Source organism: Sus scrofa, chromosome 16 (assembly GCF_054392235.1).
Source record: "Sus scrofa isolate SSC_HxYL_T2T_F1_AM1 chromosome 16, Sscrofa_HxYL_maternal_Yorkshire_Landrace_v2.0, whole genome shotgun sequence".
NCBI classification, from domain to species: Eukaryota; Metazoa; Chordata; class Mammalia; order Artiodactyla; family Suidae; genus Sus; species Sus scrofa.
In genome coordinates this window covers 50,454,885-50,479,228 of record NC_139398.1, presented here as the reverse complement: position 1 = coordinate 50,479,228, position 24,344 = coordinate 50,454,885, and the positions used below count along the sequence as shown (strand labels likewise).

The following is a 24,344-nucleotide window of genomic DNA, read 5'->3' as shown; positions in this document are numbered from 1 at the left end:
TTTAAAACAAAATTCTACATCTTTTTGTTTGTTTGTTTTGAAATATAGTTGATTTACAGTGTTTCAGATATACAGCCAGGAGATTTAGCTACATGTATTTATGTATCTTTTTCAGATCCTCTTCCACTATAGGTTATTATAAGATATTGAATGTAGTTCTCTGTGCTATAGAGCAGGTTCTTGATGGTTATCTGTTTTATCTATAGTACTGTGTATCTGTTAATCCCAAATTCCTAAATTTTCCCTCCCCTCCTTACCCTTTGGTAACCATAGTTTGTTTTCTATGTCTTCGAATCAATTTCTATTTTGTAAATAAGTTCATGTATATCATTTTTTAGATTCCTCATTTAAGTGATATATGATATTTGTTTTTGTCTATCTGACGTACTTCCTTTGGTGAAAATAGGAGATATTTCCTATGTATGTATTGAGATGAGATAAGCTTAAGAAAAAGAGCAGAGCTGAATGTTATGTTATCCTGCTAACCTTTGTCAGGCCTTTCTGCCTTGGTGTGGTTCAAATTTCTGCTGTATATTTTGATACTTTCCATCTCCATAGCAGTTGCCCAGGAATATGTTGCCAGAAATGACACTGAAAATGCAATTAATTTATAAATAGATCCTCCTGTGTCATAGAAGCCATTATTTAGGAAATTATATGAGGTATTGTGGGAGATTGAACATATGATAGAATAGGTCATTTGCTCAGAAAAATATAAATAGATAGAAATATCAAAATATAACCAAGGAAACATCAGGCAGATGAAATTAAATGATTGTTCAATATTTCTTTCATATGGCAAAGAGATTTAAAATTGAATTTCTAAATAAGCAAATGGGTAATTTCTAAATCTCATACTCCATGTAATTGTTTAAAAAATATATAACTTTTTTTTCTAGAAGTGTTAGAGAAACAAAAAGCAAAGTTTTATAGGAATCATTGACTCATTTATTAAAGAAATAAATATTTTAAGCCTAGAGCATATTAGACCAGGGTTAACATTTTCCCACTTTATATTTAATCTTTGGTGAAGAATCCTAGATGTCTGTTTGTACATACATTACCTTATTCATAAAAGAAGGGGTAGAATGAGAAATGTCTGCAGTATGTAAATTGTTTTGAAAGGGAGACAATTGAATAATAAAGAGCAGAAGTAAAAGTTATCTTTCTGGAAGCTAGGGATTTCTCTCACTCTTCTCTGCCTGCTTTCCACTGTTTGACCTATGAAATATTATAAAATTAAAATATAAAACAATGAGTGTCTAATTGTTCAAGTTCCTTTCATTGAGGGTGACTTGCCTGGGTTCTTAGATGCAATTGAGAGGGTACATGTGGTTTCCTTAAATAGTGCCTTTCTTTCTTTTGAGTTTATAAAAGTGTTTTAGGAATAGCAAACTAACAGTGCAACAGTAGTGTTTAGTTCTCCTAATTTGTCATTTTTACCCTTTTTCAGAGTAAACTCTATGAGTAATGTGATCATATGCATGGGAAACTGAAATTAAAGTGTTCAAACTGTTGTGACAAACAACAGATATTCAGGGTCAGTGCAAGTAAAGCTACAGATAATCACTCCATCTGCTCCATTGTTGGCAAGAATGAGGCCCAGATGTTGCAGTGTACCTTTTCTTTCTCCTAGACCTTGGTCATTGACAAATTAGATTTACAAAGAGAAATCTAGATTGCTCAGGCTTTCCCCTGAGATCATGTAAAAGAGTTCCTCTCCATCTAAAGTATTTTCTTATTTTCCTGCTGATCCCATAGTTTGGGCTAGTAGATCCATTAGAAGAAAGTGGAGGGAGGCCTCAATGAAACCTTCCACAGGGCACAGGTGGTTGGACCTATGATCACTGAACTGATGCTGCTGCTAGTCTCCAGGCCACCAAGCCAGCCCCAATGGACTTTCCACCTAATACTTAAAAAAAAATAGATTTAGTGGGGAGAAACAGGCCCCTTATGCTATTTTCTTTGTCTTTCTTAACAGATAAATAATTGCACTGCAGTCAGCTTTTCTGTAGTGACAAGCAGCCCCAATCTCAGTGTCTTAAAATTCCAAACTTGCATTTCTTGCTTAAATTACACATAGGTGCTGCTCATCTGCAGCTCTGCTCTGCATGCCTTCTTGTTCTAGAATTTGGGCTGAAAGGAACAATCCCTACATGACGTGTGCTGCTCTTACAGTAGAGGGAGAAGTGCAAGAGGAAACTTAAGATGCTTGTTAGAGTTCTTGCTCTGAAACGACTCTCACTTCCATTCATTTTCCATTGACCCAAGCAAGTTTATGATCAGGTACACAATGAGGTGAAGCAATATATTCCCTCTACAAGAAGGTCTAGAAATTCACTTGGCAAATCTAGACAAAGCAGTGAATTGTTACAAGAAATAATGCAACCCAGTACAGTATAATATAGTGGGTAAATGCCTACCCCAAAGCCACAGCCACCTCCTACGTTGCAATATTCTTTCGTATCTTTTCTTCCCATCTAAAAAGAACCATTCTTGATTCATCTGAACCTGATTTTTACAGACCTATAAAGAGGGCAAGAGAAATGCAGTGGGCTCAGGAAGAAGTGGGGCCATTGCCATATGTGTGATTTATTCCAGACTCTGTGCAGTTTCTACTTCATTCCTGGATAACTTATGATGGAAGATTAATAGGCCTGTGTGGTAAATTCCTTACGTACAAGTTTATTTACCTAATTTTATCTCAGAGATTACAATCCAATTTTTGGTCACATGAACATGCAATAAAGAGGGACATCTGCATGTAGTTTATGCAAAAATCCAGAGTCATACAAGTCACTTTGGAAGCAGACAAAATGTGGGCTGGATATGCCTTGCTCATTTTACCTGTCATTCATTCTGTCATATAAATTAGCCTCCTAATGACATGCCCTCTATTGTATTCACTCTTTGACCTCTCTGACTCTTTAACTTGGAGCAGGTAGTAAAGTTTTCAGGCACAATTTGATAATTCTACATCTTTAGAAAGTAATACCCAGCTAAAGTGCTTGAATTTGAGCAAATTTCATGTTAAAAAACAACTTATTTTTATATTGCCAAAAATTAAAAAATTCTAATATGTTTACTCAGACTTCATAAAACATGTTAGGATCTTCAGGAGGGCCACTGCAGGAGCAAGATGACCCAAAAAGGTAATGATGTTGCTGTTAAATGACAATGTGGGAAAACTACTTCTGTGGTAGTTACAAATGCTCAAGTGAAATCACCCTTTCGCCTTTGTCTTTTTAGTACTACCCATAGAGCAGACTGGCCAGCAGGGGTTACTCTATGCATTATGATCTCAGGATGGTGAATTAGAGCTTGATGGAATAATGACAGAATCTTTTAAAACGACTCTTCTCATGGCGAATTTAGTTACAAAACTCAGAATTTGTGATAAGTTGCTTCGAGCTCTGTTTAGCAGCTTTTATTTCATTTATATGACTTTGAGCCATATTTCAATAATACATTCATATTCCGTGCTGATTGTCCTTTATCAAATCACACACACACACACATCAAAGATGTAAAGTAGCTCTATAATCCAATTTAGCATCTTTCCTCCCCCACCCTGAGTAGCAATCTCCATCGCTGAGGTTTGGATTCTACACATTCTGGAACACAAAGTCTTGTATAAACACAATCACAATGGTAATTTTTAAAAAGGCAAATATACATCCATTTTCAGTGACCCTAAAAATAGCACTTGCTCTCTGGTCGGGTAGCCCTTCAATTTTAGAAAATACAGTGCCTTAGAAATTTTAGAGGGAAAATTGGAGAGAAAAAGGAGGTCAAAGTAATTAATTCTGATGGCAATTCGTCCCTGAGAGAAGGTAAATGAAAGTAAGAGGTTTTGGGAGTTCCCGTCGTGGCGCAGTGGTTAACGAATCCGACTAGGAACCATGAGGTTGCGGGTTCGATCCCTGCCCTTGCTCAGTAGGTTAAGGAGTTGCTGGCATTGCTGTGAGCTGTGGTGTAGGTCTCAGACGCAGCTCGGATCCCACTTTGCTGTGGCTCTGGCGTAGGCCGGTGGCTACAGCAGCTCCGATTGGACCCCTAGCCTGGGAACCTCCATATGCCGTGGGAGCAGCCCAAGAAATGGCAAGGAAAAAAAAAAAAAGTAAGAGGTTTTGAATACAGTTTCCATAAAAAAAAAGGAAAATTTGAAAAAAGATGCTAAATTGGATTATAGAGCTACTTTACATCTTTGATGTGTGTGTGTGTGACTTGATAAAGGACAATCAGCACAGAAAATGAATGTATTGTTGAAATATGGCTCAAAGTCATATAAATGGAATAAAAGCTGCTGAAACAGTGCTCGAAGCAACTTAGCACAAATTCTGAAGCCCTAGTTAGTAAAACTGAGTTCTGCTTACCAGATGTTAAACAGAAAGACTTCATTAGAATAAAATACTATCTATCCCCTCCTAAATAAATAAATAAATGTATTATAATGGGGTTGAAATGCGAAAGTTAAAAAAATTTTCTTTTTCGAAAATTTTTATTGGGATTGTATTGATAGAGTTTAATGTTTCTTAATAACAAAAATCAAGTTTGTCGTAAGACACTCACAAGAGAGTAGGAGTCTTAACTATTCATGTCCTGATGCATATGGAACCCAAGGATGCACAGCACTGTTCAGACCATGCCCTGTTGCCTGGAGCAGAAGGCTGGTCTTTTGATGGATGAGAAAGAAGGAATTATAATACATGACTTATTCAAATATGGTTAAAACTCTTCAGACAGTTTGGTATAGGTGTTAGTGTAGCTGAACACCATGTGAGAGAATGGGCATAGCTGGAAGAAAGTACTACATAAAAGCAGTATTTTTGAATAGACCATCCTTACCTGTTAAGACTCTTAATCTCTTCTCTGATAGCATTATTACTGGAGAGGCTCAGAGACTACACTATGGAAATAAAAGCACTTCTCAGTTGCAGTTTTGGTTTTCATCATAGTTTTCCCCACTCAGCTAGTTCGTAGAAGATACCAAAATGCAATTAGTTGCTCCTCTGTACTAACACTCTGTCCCTAATTACCTAGATTTAAAAGACTTTTCTGCCCATTTTATTCCAGTTCTTCTGTGATGAAGTAATTTTTAGGGCTGTATTTCCTTTACTGTTGAAAGTTCTCTTCTAGTTCTTGGGAAAAAGATTTACTTTATGTTTGTCTCTGAGGAGCTAGTAAGTTTGTTCACCTCCCTAAGTGATTCACTCTAAAGCAATTTCTCCCATCAGACATTTGTTTGAAATTTGCAAAAGTTGCTTTTATTTACTGACTAAATACACCCCTTCCTAGCTTAGTGATCTCCTTGGATTTTGTACCTTTAAATCATACAGTGAAACTTGGCCTTAAAGTATTTAAGTTTTTTTCATACCATGCAGTGAAGGAGATTTTTGGCACCATCATTTATAACTATGGACCACTGGAGTCATGCTGGCAACATCAGAAACCAAGTGGCCCATTTGAAAATCTGGCTGTCCAGCTCATAGGCAGGTGGTACAGAGTCAGATTTCAAAGTTTGAGATTAAATTCAGCAGACCTGAGGATCCTACCACCCAAGACTGTTTTCGAGAGCTTTGGGTCTTCCTTTTTTTTTTTTTTTTAAATCTGTTAGGTACAATCATGATATTTCTCATATAATTTTTAAGGGTTAAATTAGATGATACATTTAGAAATCATTACCATACCAGGCATAGAGTAAACAGTGTTGTTTTTTTTTTTTTTTTGAAAAAAAATAGTAATTGGTCCTTGTAATTTGTTTTGATATGTTGATTCTAATTAAACAAACTTTTACATTTCACCCTAAGGTTAAACAGTGTCCCCCTTCTCACCCATCAAAGGGCCAGCCTTCTGCTGCAGGGTACAGGTTATGGATGAACCAATCTGTGCATCCTTGGGCTCCACATGCAGTGAAACATGAGCTGTTGGAAAACTCACATTCTCTTGCAAAGAGTAAAATTTCCCCTAAACCCACTTATAAGGATACACAGGGAGTTTAAAGCCAATTTGTATTTTTAAGTAATAAATTCATATTTTTCCATATCTGTGATAATAAAGATTGTACTAATTTGCAAAGAGGAGTAACATATAACGCTGATTAAATTTGGATTGCACAATATTAAACAATGATTATACAATAAAAGTGTGATTCAGAAAAAGCCTTATTATAAAAACAAAATGTATTAGCACTCTTTGGCATGAAGATGGTTTATGTATCTTTGGGTTTATTTTATAAATCTGCTATTATGAGCTAATGTGGTGTGAAGAAAAAAGATGAGTTTATTCAATAAAATTCTGCATGAATCTAAATACCAATGGATTAGCACACAAAAATCCCAGTCCTCCTCATTTAGTTAAAATAATTACATGATATATATTGTCCTACATATATGTATATACATATGTATGTTTGTGTATATGTATTATAATGATCCCTATATATGTATAAATGGTATAAATAATATAAACTTACAGGGAAGAATACAGAGTTGCTGTTATTCTTTTAGGGAGTAAATGATGAAATGTATTTTATTTTATTTTTTTTTGTCTTTTTGCCATTTCTTGGGCTGCTCCCACGGCGTATGGAGGTTCCCAGGCTAGGGGTCTAATAGGAGCTGTAGCTGCCAGCCTACAACAGAGCCACAGCAACGCGGGATCCGAGCCGCGTCTGCAACCTACACCACAGCTCACGGCAACGCCGGATCGTTAACCCATGGAGCAAGGGCAGGGATTTAACCGCAACCTCATGGTTCCTAGTCGGATTCGTTAACCACTGTGCCATGACGGGAACTCCGAAATGTATTTTTCATTAGAAATTTAATCTAAAACTTTCATTTGTTCAGTGGTCTAGATTCACTTTAAAGATTTAGAAAGTAAGACATGGACACGTCTTTAATGTGCTGGTGATGAAGGTCCACTCATTGGCAGAATGGGAAAAAATCATAAGTTTCATATGGAATTATTTCATTCCTAGAGTTTCAATTTTGCTAGCAATTAAAAAAAATAAACTACATGTTTTGAGATACTCTTCAGTTTTAACAATTATAATGGCAAAGAATTATGATTATTCATGGCAGTTATTCATAATGTAGCAAATGGTTATCATATTCCTTGTAAAGATTATTTCCAGAGAGTTTTTTTTTTCTTTTCTAGTTTGTCCTTTCAATATTTCAAAAGATTATGTTGTGACTAAAATTCTAAGTATATATCTCATGGGGATGAGAATAATTGTAAAGGTAGCAGTAGATATCATTCATTGGGTTCTTACCATGTGCTTAGTATTTTTGTAAAGTACTTGCTCCTAGGTTTTGCATTACCAGGGAAGATGGGTTCTATTATTATCATAACAAAGACGCTAAGATTTAGGAACTCCTAAAATTCTCAGAACTAAGGATGGTGCTATGGCTAAGGGCTTTCAAATGTCAGAATCCTCCCCTGATGCACCCTGCATATAGTTTAGGTTTGAGGTAGGGATGTCTACCATATCCACACCTTTGGCTTGAATTACTTTCTTATCACCCATATGACACATGGACTTGAGAGGTTCTTTGCAGCAAGGGAGATAGCACGCCTTGACTCCCCTGCCAATCCTGGACGAAGGGAGGCTCAGAGAGCAGGTAAGAGGTCCCCTTATAACACTGTGTCCCATCCCTAGTGAACTTGACCAAATGCCTTGTAATCTGATGCATCAAATTCACAAACTTTTCTTCCCTGTTTGAGTGTGTTTGTGTGTGTGTGTGTGTGTGTGTGTGTGATTTGTATGTAGGTATGAAGTATGAATGTGTAAGAGGCCTGTGTGTGATGTGTATATGTGAATGTCACATGCATGAGATTTTTATGTGAGTGTCACGTGTAGAGTGTGTACATATGAGTATGTTCTCTGTGTGAGATGTTTGTGTGTGTGGTGCATGGAGGTGTGTATGTGTGAGCGTTCTGTATGAGTGTATGAGGTGTGTATGTATGTATCTATGGTATGTATGGTGTGTTTGTATATGCCTTGTGAGGTGAGTGTGTGAGGTGTGTATATATGTGTCTACAGTATGTGTGATGTCTTTGTATGTTTATTATGTATGCATGTGTGTGAACTGAGTGTGGCTGTGTGTGGTGTTTTGGAGGTGGGAGTTATGGAAAGGAAAGGCAAGATATTAGGCAAAAGGATACAGCTGAGAGTTCACTTTTTACTAGGATAGTTGTAACTTAGACTGCCCTGGACTTGGACTTTGGAGTCTTGAGGTCAAGTCCTACCCAACTCTGTAACTAGCTGTTTAATATTTGAAAGCAGCTTAGTCCATTTCAATCTTATTTTTCCCATCTCTGGAAGAAAAGGACTTTTAACTTAAATGCCATGAGTAATGTTTAGGTTGCAGCTACTGATAAATGGTAAAATACTATATAACTGAAAGGTATTACCTATTTTCACTAGTAGTGGTGTTATTTTTCCAATATGTTTTATATTTTTCCAATACGTTTTTTTGAAATTCTGAAAAAAAAAAAACATGAAGGGGATTGTACTAAGAAATCTATAACTATATGTCTCTGTCTTAAGAAGTTTTTAAAGTTAATTTTCATTGATTATACATGGTATTTGCATCAAAAACAAGAAAGATTTATGCTGTTTTAACTCTATGTCTAGCGAGTGTGTGGGATATTAAACATTCAACATTGTGGATTTAAAGGCCATTTTAACTAAGAGCTTTGCTCTAAGATGTAAGGCAGAAAACTCTACCACAATAGAATTTGGCATTGACTTCTTCAGATCCTTATTTTTAAGCTGTATGGGAATGGATGAGAATGATATAGAACATAGCCATTAGTCAATTAATTAAGTATAGAATTACCCTGAGATTTAGCAATTCTGTACCTATGTATATACCCCCAAAACTAAAAACATATGTTCTCACAAACACTTGTAAATGAATGTTCATAGCAGCATCATTCATAGTAGTCTAAATATAGAAACTCTCCAAATGTCCATTAACTGATGAATGGATAGGTGAATGTGGCATTTCCATTCAATGGGAGATTGTTTGTTTGACAATAAAAAATTATTCACTACTAATACATGCTATTACATGGATGAATTTTGAAAACATGCTAAGTGAAAGAAGCCAGAACAGTATATTACATGATTCCATTTGTAGACAGATCTCTAGGGACAGAAAGTATATTAATAGTTACCTAGGGCTGGGGGTGGGGAGCATGAAGGATTGGAGGTTGATGGCTGAGGGGTGTGAGATTTCTTTTTTAGGGGCAATGAAAATGTTCTAAGGAGTTTCTGTTGTGGCTCAACGGGATAAGAACCTGACTGGTATCCATGAGGATGTGTGTTCAATCCCTAGCCTTGCTCAGCGGATTAAGGCTCTGGCATTGCCGTGAGTGTGGTGTAGATTGCAGACATGGCTCTAATCTTGCATTGCTGTGGCTGTGGTGTAGGCTTCAGTTGCAGCTCAGATTTGACCCCTAGCCTGGGAACTTTCATATGCCACAGGTGCAGCCCTACAAAGCAAGAAAAAAAAAAAAAAGAAAAAAGAAAAACATTTTTAAAATTATGATTGGATATACAACCCTGTGAATATACTAAAAGCCACTGGCCTGTACGCTTTAAATGGGTGAATTGTGTGGTATTTGAATTATATCTTGACGAAGCTCTTAAAAAAATACAGAACAACTTTCCAAAGTGAACCCTACCCATTTATTGTACCAATAGCTCTGGGAAAAACCACTCCTGACCTTCCTTGATACAAATCAACAAACACAGACAGGATAGGAGACAATTATACTGACAAAGCATTCTAGACCACAAAGACTCCCTGGGAGGAGATGGCTTCATCAAGGACGAAAGACCAGTAGTAGGGAAGAAGTGAGGAACCCTCTGGTTTTAATATATGGCAGTGTATCCTGGAACCAGCAGGCCCTGGGAAATGCTCTATGAATAGTCGTTCTTTTTTCTCCTCCTCTCCTTCTCCCTCATCTCCCCTTCCTCCTCCTTTTCCTTGTCTCAGCCACTCTCTCCTCTTTATTTTCCCTCATAAATTACCTTGTGATTAATTAATTTAGAATTATAGTTGAGTATATATTTGAAATAACTGTTTTCTTTGCTTCCATGGTTTTTTCTTTGATAGAATTGGGCAAAGTGCAGAGTTGGAATGAATCCTCTCTGTGGCTTAATTGCTAATAGGAAGAATTTTTAGGTATGAATGCCTTCATTCTTTGCTGTGTGACTTCTAACTGCATCTCCAGTCTTCCAGAATAGGGTGTGCTGCTTCTAGCCTTATATTTCCCACCCCTATTCCATTTCCACATACAAACATCACAGTTACTGTGTTTGCAGATGATCTCTCAGGAATGAGATGTATACTCTTATTATATTCACATATAATCACTGCCTTTTTAAAACACTTTTTTTTTTTTTTGCTTAACATTTAATTAAAGAATAGTCATCTCACTCTGCAGCAACATGAACCTAACCAATAGCTTCAATTTTGAAATGGGGGATAATATCTTTCAGTTTTAAAAATTGATATTTCTATAAAGTGTCTTTTTTTGCATTGAAAAGCTTCTGAAAAATGACACTTCAATTCTAATTACTATTATTAAATATCCTTGAAATTGTTTTGAATAGGCAGAACCAGCTAAGTGGTGTTTATGTACCTTGCAGCACTATCTGAGATTGTTTCCTCAGTATGGAAAGAATCACTGGCTTACCAAATAAGAGAATTCAGCATCTCTTGTTTGTCAATCCTGTGTTAACTGCATTCATAATTCTGACAGTTTCCATGATGGAATTTGTAAAAAAAAATAAAATAAAATACATAGTCAGATCTGAATTTGTTATATATATATATATACACACATATAACAACAACAACAACAAAATATATATGTATATGTCTTTTGTCTTTTTAAGGCTGCACCCACAGCATATAAAAGTTCTCAGGCTAGGGGTTGCATCGGAGCTGTAGCTGCTGGTCTACACCACAGCTATAGCAACATGGGATCTGAGCTGCTTTTGCAACCTACACCACAGCTCACGGCAACACCGGATTCTTAACCCACTAAGCGAGGTCAGGGATCGAACCTGTATCCTCATGGGTACTAGTCAGGTTTGTTAACTGCTGAGCCACTACAGGAACTCCTGAATTTGTTATATTTAAGTGAGTGTTTTCCTAATCTCCAGTTAATGGAAATGTTGAAATTTAAAGAATGGTTGAGGAGACAAGGTTTTATAATTGCTCTTCTGAGGAAAAATGGGTAGACAGTAAAGTCCTGAGATCTCTACTATCAAACAAATACACAATCATAAGGAAGTTAAAAAGTCACTGTGATACATACACATCTTACTTATGTTAACACTGATATCTATTTTAAATAGATGCAGACATTAGCTGTAACAGTTTCATATGTTTTGCAAGGAGGGAGTTCAGTGTGTACTCAGTGTGCTTATCATTACATACCCTGAGCACACAATACAAGCATATTGTGCAAGCAAAGAATCTGGGCTGGGATATGTCAGTGCTTACGTGGCCTGTCAGTGGAGATGTGCAGAATGGAAAATATGGAGACTTGGAAAGATTTCTAGGGTTCATTTTTTTCCCAGTGGTTTTCAGAGTTCATTAGTCAGTGCTGGTGGAGACTGACTAACTGCATACCCTCGGTGTTCTAAAATGAATGGTTTTATCAACTATACTTCAATAAAGACATTAAAATAAAAAAAATTAAAAGAATTGGTCCACAGACTCTGTGAATGGAGAAACAGTGCTGTGACCCCACTCATGGGAGGGGAACAAAGAAAGCAGATCCAGAGAAGAGGGAAGAGCTGGTTTTGAAACAGTCAACAATGCAGTGCTGAAGAAGGTCTGAGCAGACCCACCAGAGTCCTGCAACCAGGAGGGTCCGTCATAGTTGTCCCAAACAACCCTGGAGCTGGCCCTTTTATACCCCTCATGTTAACTTGATATTCAATGTTTGGACAAGGCGGCCCTCTTGAGCTGAGGCAAATCACAAAAAGGGCTGACAGCTGAGAGCACTTCCTAAACCTGGGGAAATGAGTCATTCGTTCCTGAGGGGTTATCATGACAGCATCCATTACAAAGGGTGAGGTATTTTGGAACCAGCAAGCATTGGAAAATGCCTTGTAGATAGATTCCTTGCTTCTTTCATTCCTTCCTTTCCTTCTTTCTCTCCCCCAGCCTAGTGTTTTTCCAAAAATTCTTTAAAGGACTAGGCTGTGAGTTATCATGAGGAAGGAAAATAAATAATCATTTTTATAAGTCCAACTATTCTTTTACGTCAAGACATGGATTAGTTATGATTGACGTCAACAATCATAATTGTTTCCCACAGAAAAGTTAGTTCCCTATGTCTGATGACCCAAGTACTCCTTGTGACAGTCCATATCTATGTAATACTAGCATCCTGACAGCCAGATGGAATGTCAGGAGGAAGGTCCAGATAAAATTATTTTTTCCATTGTATTGAAGAAAGAAAGACAGCATATTTATTGAGTGCCCACTAAATGTGACATCAAAGTTTTTCTTATCTTTATTAGAAATTGATAACAAATGGGAGAGTACATTGATTTGAAAAGTTTTGTTCTCATTTTAACCTCTATTTTTTTTATAAAATAAAACTGATTAATCAATGTATAAAAATACCATGTTATAAAAAGCACAGCGTATTTGGGCTGCGTTGTTTTTTGCTTGACTGTTCGCTTTCATTTTTTGGATTTATTTGGCTATCACGTGGCTTTTAAAGCACCCCAAAATAGAAAATGATGGAGAAGCTGGTCAGCGGATATATAAAATCAGTATATTATATTGGCAACAGAATGATATTGTTTATTAACTATTGAGTTTTCAGCAAGGCATTAGAACAAAACAACTTTACCATTAAACATAGTAGAGAGGAGTTCCCGTCGTGGCGCAGTGGTTAACTAATCCGACTAGGAACCATGGGGTTGCAGGTTCGATCCCTGCCCTTGCTCCATGGGTTAACGATCCGGCGTTGCCGTGAGCTGTGGTGTAGGTCACAGATGTGGCTCGGATCCCAGTTGCTGTAGGCTGGCAGCTACAGCTCCGATTGGACCCCTAACTTGGGAACCTCCATATGCTGCAGGAGCGGCCCAAGAAATGGCAAAAAGACCAAAAAAAAAAAAAGAAGTAAACATAGTAGAGAAACTACTAACTAGAAAACTTCTTAGGTCTTTAAAGCTGTTTTTACTGATACTTGCTTTCAAGGCACTTGGAAATGTCACTTAAAGGCTCTTGAAAATGGATATTGACAAAAGGCTGTGGAGTCTTTTAAAATTTTCATGAATTTTTAAAAATGCTCCCTCTTCTGGAGTTCCTGTCATGGCTCAGCGGAAACGAATCTGACTGGTATCCATGAAGATGCAGGTTTGATCCCTGGCTTCTGTCAGTGGGTTAAGGATCCAGCATTGCCGTGAGCTGTGGTGTAGGTCATAGATGCGGCTCGGATCCCACATTGCTGTGGCTGCGACATAGGCCAGTGCTAGAGCTCCGATTTGACCCCTAGCCTGGGAACTTTCATATGCCGTGGGTGTGGCCCTAAAAAGATACACACACATACAAAAAAAGATCACTCCTCAGTCCATTCAGGGCAGTTGTCATTGCTAACTGTACAGCACAGTATAGATATAGCCTGAAGACCCACAAAGGTAACTCAAGGAACTGATTTCTGCATCTTCAATCCCCTTATTCCAACCACTGTTACAATCTATTCCCTGTAGACATAATTTGTATCAATTAAAAGAAAAGGGAAATCAGAACAGCCTCTGGGGCTTTTCTGTGACTATTGATTGTTTTATCAACAACCCTTAAATCTTAGGTTTACCAAAAGAAACAGTGTTTTAAATTGAAACCATGCTTCCACTGTGTGCATGTTAGTTCTGAAAACATGTGAGTAAAAATTGATTATATTGCTGAATCTAAATGGAAAAGTAGGGGGGGATATACAGTGTCTTGGGATAGACCATAATTGAAGATACTATGAGAAAGGGAATATATAAATATATATGACTGGGTCGCTTTTGTGTACAGCAGAAATTGGCACAATATTGTAAATCAACTGCTCCTTAATAAGCAATGAAAAAAAGTAGGGGGGAGTTCCCGTCGTGGCGCAGTGGTTAACGAATCCGACTATGAACCATGAGGTTTCGGGTTCGATCCCTGCCCTTGGTAAGTGGGTTAACAATCCGGCGTTGCCGTGAGCTGCGGTATAGGATACAGACGCGGCTCGGATCCCGCGTTGCTCTGGCTCTGGCGTGGGCCGGTGGCTACAGCTCCGATTCGACCCCTGGCCTGGGAACCTCCATGTGCCGCGGGAGTGGCCCAAGAAATAGCAAAAAAAAAAAAAAAGACAAAAAAAAAAAAGAAAAGTAGGGGAGGGAAATTACAGTATCTTTTTCCTTTTTGAAATTAACATGTTGTCTGTGGTGTTAGGTTGACTGTATTTTTCTTATAAAAACCTCCTGTACTTCAAAAACAAATTCAGAGTAGTTTGTTTAGACCTTAAGAATTGATACTCTTCTTTAACTTGACAAAAGTCTAAGCAGTTCTGTAAAAGAAACTCTGTAGCATAAACTATCAGTATTTTCTAATCTAGTGGTCAGCTTTTGTTTCTCAAAGTGGTGGTTTTAAACGATAACTTTATAAGAATAGAATTAAAAAAAAAGAATAAAACTATGTTTTTCACTAGCTATGTGATAAACATTTCCTGATAGACACCTGGCAAGTGGCCTATATATGCCATTTCCGGGATCAACACTGTAAAATGCCCAAGCCTTAGTCAAGGCCTCATTTTGGTTATTTGCAAACTGCCTTCCTCCATCTTCATGAAGGTATTCCTCCTGTTTCTGGAATAGGCCTATCTCTCCTTGTCTTTTGGTTTCCTATCTCAGTTCTGCAATCTCCTCTCTGGCCATTACACTCTCAAATCATTTCAAAATTCTGCCTCCCAGGATAATCTGTCTAGTTTTTCTAAACTTCTAACTTCCCAGTACTCATCATTTGAATTCCTTCTGCTGGCTCCCTATTGTTTTCCTAACCAATTTCAAATTACTTATCCTTATCTTGACAGCCATTCACCAGTCTGCTCCCACTGACGTCTATTTCTTTATCACTTCTGATTCCTCCCTTTGCTCACAATTCTACACACAAGAGCATTTCCAATGCTTTTTGCCTTGAAGAGCTTTAATCTTTTCCTCATACCCTATTAGAGAAGGAGGTAATTGATCTGTGGCTTAAAATTCACTAATGCCTCTGGCAGTAAAATTCTGTATTTTGTGTACAACTTATTCTGTACCGTCACCTCCTGTCCTTTGCCTCCCACATAGCATTCTCCATTCCCCTCTTGCTACTAATGGTGTTCTTTAGGTGGCTGCCCTATTATCAGGTTGCACCCTCTGCAGTAGCAAGCAATTATTTTTAATAAATCATAAAACCACAGAAGTTAAGTTACAGATGGGGATTCCCCTAAACACAAGACTCCAACTTCCCATTCAGCATAGAAACCCTCTCAGATACATTCCTGATGCCTAAAATTATCTTTTGGAGAGAGAAGATCAACATACAAAGACCAGCTCTTTCCCTGTTGCACAGGACTCATTTGGAGAAAAGTCTTATTTGTGCAGAAGAAATCTGGTTCCCTACTGCTTCTTGGTATCACGTGTCACTGGAGAGATGTGAAATAATCCTAATGATCTATTGCCTTGAAAATATGAATGAACACAGCTGTTATCTCCTCCATTAAACTCATCTGTTTGGGGTTAGATGTCCAAGTCCAAGTCACTTCAGCAGTTCCGCTTGTGACAGACTTTTCGAGAAGTTTCTCACTGTTGTCTCATCTCTTATGTAGCTTGGCCAGCAATTAAATAAGGCTTGTTGTCAGTGTGGGTCTTGATGTTTCTGTCACTTACTACCACTATCACTAATATTAAAGGTAGTTTTTATAATCTGAAAATAAATTATTAATTAAACCTCCTCTTTGTCCTGTAATGAATTTGAAAGTTCATATTCATAGCCTTTTAGTTACTAAAGTCTCCCGAGGCTCAAAGAGACCTTAAAATTACTAATGACTAAAAACATAGGGGTAACCTGCAGTCATATGTGAGACTGACTTCAAATAAGACTTTGAGTTTTAGTGCAGTATTTTGAAAAACCATTGAGAGATCACTGAGCAGCATATTTAGAATTTTTACATTGCACTTTGGGAATTGTTCAGTGACCATGTCTCCTGAGTACTTTGCTCCTTGAAATTACCAAATTCTTGGAATTTATTTTTCTCCCGATCTTGTGATACATGGTTAGAATTGGTACATAGAGATCACATTTAGAACTTCATTTCTTTTCTTTTGTTCTTCCCAATGAAAATGCTCTACTCCAGTTGGACAGTGAAATGTTAGCTTTGTGTTTTTACCCCTTTAGGGGGTTCTGGAATCCTCTAAGTGTCTAATGAGATCCAGCAACACTCTTTTGGAAACTATATATATATGTGTGTGTGTTATTTAAATTTAGGGGTACAGGTGCCACTTGGATCATATCCAAGTTACCATTACAGGGTACTGATTCCAGGTTAGAAATCACTGATTTAGTTGTACCTCATTTTACTTCTATCTCTTCCTGAAAAGATATATAAAAACAAAATTGTGTTTAATAGTTCCATTCAGTAACCTTTTAAGGGAAAATTATTTCTTGTATTAAGTTTAATTCAAATTTTTATGGAATATTGGGTTTTTAATGTGAGCACCTTTTGTATAATCTTATCCTTAAAACTTTTTCTTCTATATATGTTCTTAAAATATTTTCATGATAAAAAGGACTGAAGAAATATTTTTTTCTATAAGCCCTCACCTCCAAACTTCTGTTTTATCTGCAGTTATCACTTACACATACAATTTATATGGTGGAAGATACATCTTAAGCCAAATTTTATGAAGTTCCCTTGTGGTGGAGTGGGTTAAGGATCTGGAGTGTTCCACAACTGCAGCACAGGCTACAACTGTGATACAGGTTTAATCCCTGGCTCAGGAATTTCCACATGCCACAGGTGTGGCCGAAAAAAAGGACAAATTTTATTTCTTTAAAGTGTGTCACTATACCTGCTTTTCCTTTTTTTTTTTTTTTTGGTCTTTTTGCCTTTTCTAGGACCATTCCCTCGGCATATGGAGGTTCCCAGACTGGGGGTCCAATTGGAGCTGTAGCCATCGGCCTACGCCAGAGCCAAGAGCCACAGCAACACGGATCCAAGCGGCTTCTATGACCTACACCACAGCTCATGGCAATGCCAGATCCTTAACTCACTGAGCAAGGGCAGGGATTGAACCTGAAACCTGAAATCCTAGTTGGATTCATTAACCACTGCTCCATAACAGGAACTCCAATACCTGCATATTTCACAGGTATATTTATACAGGTGTAGATATATTTGAAATCACTATTTTCCTTATTTATAGAAAAAAGCTGAAATTTCTCAACTTCAAAAATAAAATTAAAATGTATATTTACAAGTAATGTATAAGGAAAGGATAGAAAATAACAGCATGTATCATACATAATACTCATTCATAGTTTTAAATATAATAATCTTATTAGCTACAGATAAATGTTTAATCAGTGTTTTTATAATGTTAATCTTATCAATATTAAAATTACACAAAAATGATCTGTAATGCCAGCTCTAATAACCTTTTGTCACACGTCCCCTATCTAATTTGCTGAACTTGATGAAAACTTCCATTTCAACTTGAAGACTCTGGAGATGCTGAGCTGTATGCATTCTGTAGGAAGGACTGTGGGGCTGATTAAGTACAACAGACTTGTGAAATATATTGTTTACAAGTTTTATCACTTTTGGTAATAAATGTACAAAGCCCATTGCAATGTTAATTCTAGTTTATTAAAATTTATGAACATTTAACCAAAGATTGCCAAAATACATTGCTATGCATTGAGAACATAAACTTTAGTTTCATATGTAACAAATTTTTTTTTTTTTTGGCTTTTTGCCATTTCTTGGGCCGCTCCCACGACACGTGGAGGTTCCCAGGCTAGGGGTCCAATCGGAGCTGTAGCTGCTGGCCTACACCAGAGCCATAGCAACTCGGGATCCGAACCACGTCTGCAACCTACACCACAGCTCCCGGCAACGCCAGATCGTTAACCCACTGAGCAAGGGCAGGGATCGAACCTGCAACCTCATGGTTCCTAGTCGGATTCGTTAACCATTGAGCCACAACGGAAACTCCAATATGTAACAATTTTTAGAATGCATTTTTAGAGAACTATGCATTTACAACCAATACTTGTAAGGCAAATTAACTTCAGAATGTATTATAAAGAATATAATGTTTTTTATTTCAGTACAATCAAGAAGAGGGTTCAGGCTTTTAATTTCAATTAATTTATTTTTAGTTTGGCAATAGGAGTAAGCCTGTTATATTCCCAGATGAACACCAGAATCAGTCCCTAAAAAAGCTGAATACCACAGTCTGGTGTTTAACAAATAGATTTATATTCATTGTATTACTTAATCATAAATGTAGGGGAACTTACCTCATCATATCTCAGGGTGACTATTGTGGTTGAGAAGTGGTGGGTCCAGGTTTTATGGTTCCCAAGGCTTTATACAACTTAGGAAGCCCATTTTAAGAGAAATGAATATGACATTAGGTAACAATTAAATACTTATTTAGAAAGAAAGGAAGAAAGAAAGAAAGAAAGAAAGAAAGAAAGAAAGAAAGAAAGAAAGAAAGAAAGAAAGAAAGAAAGAAAGAAATTGTGGCATATTACAAACTAAATGCCTCTCTAATTCAACTTTTAATTCCCCAGACCCCCAAAAGGTACACAGTCACTCCATTGTCACTGAACCTAAGGAGAAGCATCAGTGCATAAGTGCATAGACAAAATCAGTAAGTAGATATTGGTATTAAATGACCACAGTTAAAATGTCTTACTTTTGCACAATTCCCAAATCACCTGAGCTTGTCAACCTGGCATTTCTGTTAGCTCAAGCCCGTGTGCCCAGTGTACAGTGAGGCCAAACAAACCAAAATGTCGGAATTCGGAGAAGAGAAAAGTTTATTACATGGCCATGCAAGGGGATGAGTGGCTCATGCCCCCAGATTTTGTTGAACTCCCCAAACCAAAATTGCAAAGCATTTTTAAAGACAGGGTGAGGGAGGGGCGTGTTTGGTTGTTGCAGACTTTTTGGTACAGAAATCCTTTGTTCTTGGATCTGTCCAGAGAGGTCAGGTTATGATGTACCTGCAAACATCCAACAAGATACATGTTGTACTTAGAGAGGAGCCTGAGCAGATGATATGGGAGAAGGACCTTTCCCTGGAAGTCTCCAGAGGGTCCTGCTTGGTTACATTTCCAGTACCATGAAAAGAGGCATGAAGCTTCACCCTTCCTAGCTTCATGATAAACCCACTTCTGATGGTGTACAGAAAAATATCTAGACCAGAGCAGATTGCCCGAGGAGACAAAGTACATTGGTGTGACAGTTGTTACAAAAGTAGTCCCCTTATTCCTAGAGTTTAGCCACCATCTTGCAGAGATTTCACTGAAGTTCCTTACACGCATTCTCCTCTAGAAGTTTTCTGACATTCAATGTTTCACAAATTACACTACTTTAAATCACCCCAGACATTAATAGCATAGTATTTTAAGGGTTGGAGGGACTGACTGGCTGGACTCAGTAAGCTTTAAAGGTGGATTTGTTTCCCATTATTGTGACCTGCATAAAAAAAAGTAATACCTTTCATGTGAAATATTCCCCTTGGTTTATTTGAAAGCACCAAATGGCATTGTGTGGTAACAGTATAAAAACCCAACTCAGAGAGTAGAATATGCTGTTTATGATCTGGATTGTCCTTTAGGTTTTTAATATAGTCTGAAAGAAGCTGAGAATTCACCATTGTCTGATTAAAACACACACACACACACATGTGTACACAAGAAATAAAAATTTTGTCAGCACACATATCATTGGGCAGGATAATTCATCTGAAAAACTTGAAATAGTGATGAGAACCTCTGGACTAACCTTCAATGTAAACAAGTGGGTTATTTAAATTCTCTCTTAATATAGAAACTTCCAAGTGAACAAGGCAGCATGACTGTGGGGCCATAATTCAGGAACAATCTGTAAAGCAAAATATAGAGGCACTAATTTTGTTGCATTTGCAGCCCACACACTCTAACACTGGGTTTATTCCTGTTATTCTGGATAAAGATGAGTCAGGAACCTCTAATATAGCTGTTCCTAAAAGACAGTAATTGATTCAGAATGTGAGACTGAGAGAAATCCTAGAAGTCTGACCTTCATATCAGTTTATAGATCAATAATACATTACTTAGACTAATGCAATACCCCAAATCCCCACAGTCTGCTGCCAAGATACTATTTTACCTCAATAATTTGATTGAGAGCAGTCAATATAGATCATTTTGTCCCAACAGTGATTTGCTGATTCAGGGAACATGCAACATCCAGCCACAATGTAGCTAAAGCTCAGGCCAGTCACATAGTTGGGCAAATTTTGCTATATGGATCCACGCCTGTGGGAAAATTATCAAAATCAAAATAAAAGACATAGCTATCACTCCTAAAAGTTTTCTCTTGCCCCTTTGTGATCCCTAACCCCTGTCCTTTTCTAGAAATCCCACCGTCTCCAATCTGATCAGTGATCAGCTGAAGACTGGAGTGGAGCCAGTTTAGACTACGTCCCAAATTCTCTGTGTGAACCATTCTCTTTGTTGCTCAGCTCAGCAAAGTTTACCTGCCTTGACCTCCTCAAATTGCCAGCACCATCTCCTCAATTTAGGGACGCTGTACTTCTGGCTAGGTTGTCCCTTATCTATGATGGTGGCCCAGAAACTCTCTCTCCAGGCAGAAAGTGGGGACGTCATAGAGTTCAGCTGATATGTTTTCCTTTTCATTGCTCTTTGTCCTCTGATACCTGTTGGCTAATGTCTGAAAATGGTTGTTTCATATATTTTGTCTCGTTTTGCAATTCTCCCATGAGGGAGTGTAACCCTCCTTCCTTTCATTTCTTTTTGCCAGGAAGGAGAGATCTCCCCAGTGACCATATGTATTTGATAATTATGGTCAGTATTTGAAAAGAACATTTTAGAGAGTATTTTATACCAAGTGATATTTTTCATTACATTGGTTATATTTAAAGAAACAAGTTTATTAGAAGTATTTAGTTATACAGATTATAAAAGATCATTATAAAACATTAGATAAATCCAGATTAACAAAACTTGGTAAAAAGCTTACTTGTAGATATAGGACAACTGTCAACATTTTGTAGCATATTTTAAAAGTATTTTTTCTTAGCTAGATGTTTACAGAGCTATCAAAATGCATAAATTTAATAAGAACTTATACTGCTATTTAGAGGAAAATATTTCAAATCATAAAAGTAAATAATTCTCAGTAAAAATTATATATATACACATATATAGTGAGAATTGGCATTCTTTTACTCCCACCCTCAGAAAGAACTTTTTAAAGTCATATGGTTTTTCCCAGAGTTGTTTCTATACATACACAAACACACTTGGAAGCATCTTTCCATACAAAAGAAATCATTCTGTACATTTCTTTTCCTCTTTTTCTTTCTACTTTAATCAATACAGATAAACTTCACCATTTAAATAGCCTCTGGTGATTCCATCCTATGGATGAACCATGGTATTTTTAACCAATTTGCTAACAGGCATTTATGTTGCTTCTGACTTTTTGACATTGTTCACTTGTTTATTTCGTCAGTCGTTTATTAATTTGTAGACAAGTAGCCAGATCGAAAATGATGTCCATTTAATATTATAATCGTTCTAGCCAAATTACCCTCCAAAAATCTGTACTTTTTTCCCCAGGAAAAAAAATCAATGTCTCCTTTCAAAAACCCACTACAACCCTTAGTATTTTTTTATTTTTTAAATCTGTGTTGTCGTCATCCCCCCATCAATATAAATGAATACCTCTTTTATTTTATTTTATTTTATTTATTTTGCTTTTCAGGTCTGCATATGTGGCACATGGAAGTTCCCAGGCTAGGATCGAGTCTGAGCTGCAACTACCAGCCTGCACCACAGCCGCAGCAGCACCAGATCTGAGCCACATCTGTGACTTACACTGCAGCTCAAGGCAACTCAATGCATGACGCCAGGGATCGAACCCACATCCTAATGGATGCTAGTTGGGATTGTTGCCACCAAGCCACAATAGGAACTCCTATCTTTGTTATTTTAATTGTCATTTCTTCCATTATTAATTAGATTTCAACTTGCTTATTGGCTTTTTGGGCAGGAACAGGGATTCTCTGCCTATGGACTTTGCCTAGTTTTAATTGGTATGTCCATCTTCTTATTTTCTAATTTGTAACAACTCATCTTAAAGGGTTCCTCCACTTGGATAATTTTGTCATGTTTTTAAGGACTCATGATTTTTCTTAAAGTAAAATTGAGTATACAGAGAAATTGGAGAGGGTTTGATGTCTGAATATGATATGCCTTCTGCAAAGGGAATGCATGCATGTCGGGGAGGAGTGATTGAGAAAGAACTTAAGGAAAGTCTTAGGAGTGATGGATGTACTCATTACTTTGCTTGTGGTGATGCTTTCATGCATATGTGCATATGGCAGAACATGTCAAGCTATACATTTTAAATATGTGCAGCTAATTGTATCTCAGCCATGGCCGAACAAAGCTGTTATATTAAAAAGTGACACCAGTAAATGAGAATTGAATTTGATCAGAGTGTTTTTTGTGTTATCTTGGGTAAATTTCTCCTGGCACAGTTACATTGGCTTTCTAAAATAAATTGGGAAGCCAAAGGAAGTCCCTTTCACCTTCAAGATTAAAAAAAAAAAAAAAAAACTGAACCAGTAAAATAAGTGCTTCTAAATTAGACACAGTCAATAAATAAATAAATAAATAAATAAATAAATAAATCTCAAAAATAAATATGACTTATGGGTAGCATTATGTGGAAATCATAATCTATACATCTCTGGGAATGATGGAGAGAAGAAAGAGAGAGACATGGGATTGCCTTAAACCTCAGCACTGGAGTTAAAGGGTGATAATGACACGTGATAAATTTTTAGAAATTTTGCAGTATTGAGAATGAGGCACACTTAAAAATCCTTCCTTTTAGTATGAGAGGTGACAATTTAATAATTCCAAAAAGTAGTATGAGCTTGAGTTGCACCCATACGTATCAGGCAGGATTTATGGAGGTGAAGATCACTGAAGAATGTGGTAGAAAGGCAAGTTAGTAGGAAAAGATGCTAAGTACTACCCACAGGGCTGTGAGTCACCCAGGGCTTCAAGTCTGTCCCAAGTGGGTCAGCAGGCTGAATTTTCACAATGGGGCCTGCCTGAATGTATTCTGCATCTGCTCAGCTATGTAGTACAAAGGCACTTTTTATTAATTTTCATGAAATAGCTTGAAAATTTCCATGCCATAAGAATGAGATAAAGTTTGAATTAACAACTTAAAGTATCATGATTAGAAGAAGGGGAAGAAAGAGAAAGTGGAGAAAGAGGCAATAAAGAAAAAAAAAAAACTGATGAAATTGAAAGATAGTGGGAAGAACTCTGGTGTTAGAGTCTGAAGGGCAGGGTTCAAGTCCCAACTTGGATATCTTCCAGCTATGAAACACCGAAAAACTGTTCAACGTTTTAGAACCTCAGTTTTCTCCAGTCTGTAAATCTGTAATAAAAACAGAGACACCTTTTAAGGTTATGGTAAAGTGCCTTGATGCATGTGTAAATATTTCTCAAGCTATAACCCTACTTTTCAATAATAGTTTTCAATAACTTTTCTTTCAGTTCCAGAGGCACTCTGGTTTTAAATCTACAATTATTTTCTGTCCTCAGTCAGTATCCTCTCTAGCAAGAACAAAGCCATTCTTTAAAATTGAGGTGTTAATGTTAAAAAAAAAAAAACCCAAAACACCAAAAAACCTGTTACATCAAACTCAGTAACTGAGAGACACTTTGCTGTGTAATCTCCATCGCACTATATGTTCATTGTATCTATACAATTTGAGGGGTGAAAGGAGAAGGTGATGGGAACAAGCAGATGGGCATGTGATCACCAGGCGAGTATTGTGAAATAAAACTAGATTTTATTGTATTAGTCTCATATGTATAGATTTGAGCAGGTCTCTGTTGTAGGATCCTATTCTGGCTCTACCTGTGCTCTGCCTGATGACTGTTTCTACCAGGATGCCTTGAAGCCACCTCAAACTCAGCATGTTCAATTTGGAACTCATTATCTGCTCCCCAGTTGTTCAAACTAGAAGC

At 37.2% G+C, this 24,344-nt stretch overlaps 1 protein-coding gene and 1 long non-coding RNA gene across 29 annotated transcripts in view; one reads left to right on the top strand and one right to left on the bottom strand.

Annotated features, from left to right (window-relative positions):
* The window catches only part of PDE4D (phosphodiesterase 4D), a 1,507,422-nt gene that overhangs the window by 863,514 nt on the left and 619,564 nt on the right, over positions 1 to 24,344 (top strand). The gene's annotated exons all lie outside the window — the stretch shown is intronic.
* LOC102161260 (uncharacterized) lies at positions 19,147 to 20,567 on the bottom strand. Its single transcript, XR_002339682.2, has 3 exons — positions 20,434 to 20,567; positions 20,068 to 20,166; positions 19,147 to 19,283 (listed from the first exon to the last, which is right to left on the bottom strand). It is a non-coding gene; the product is annotated as an uncharacterized LOC102161260 (long non-coding RNA).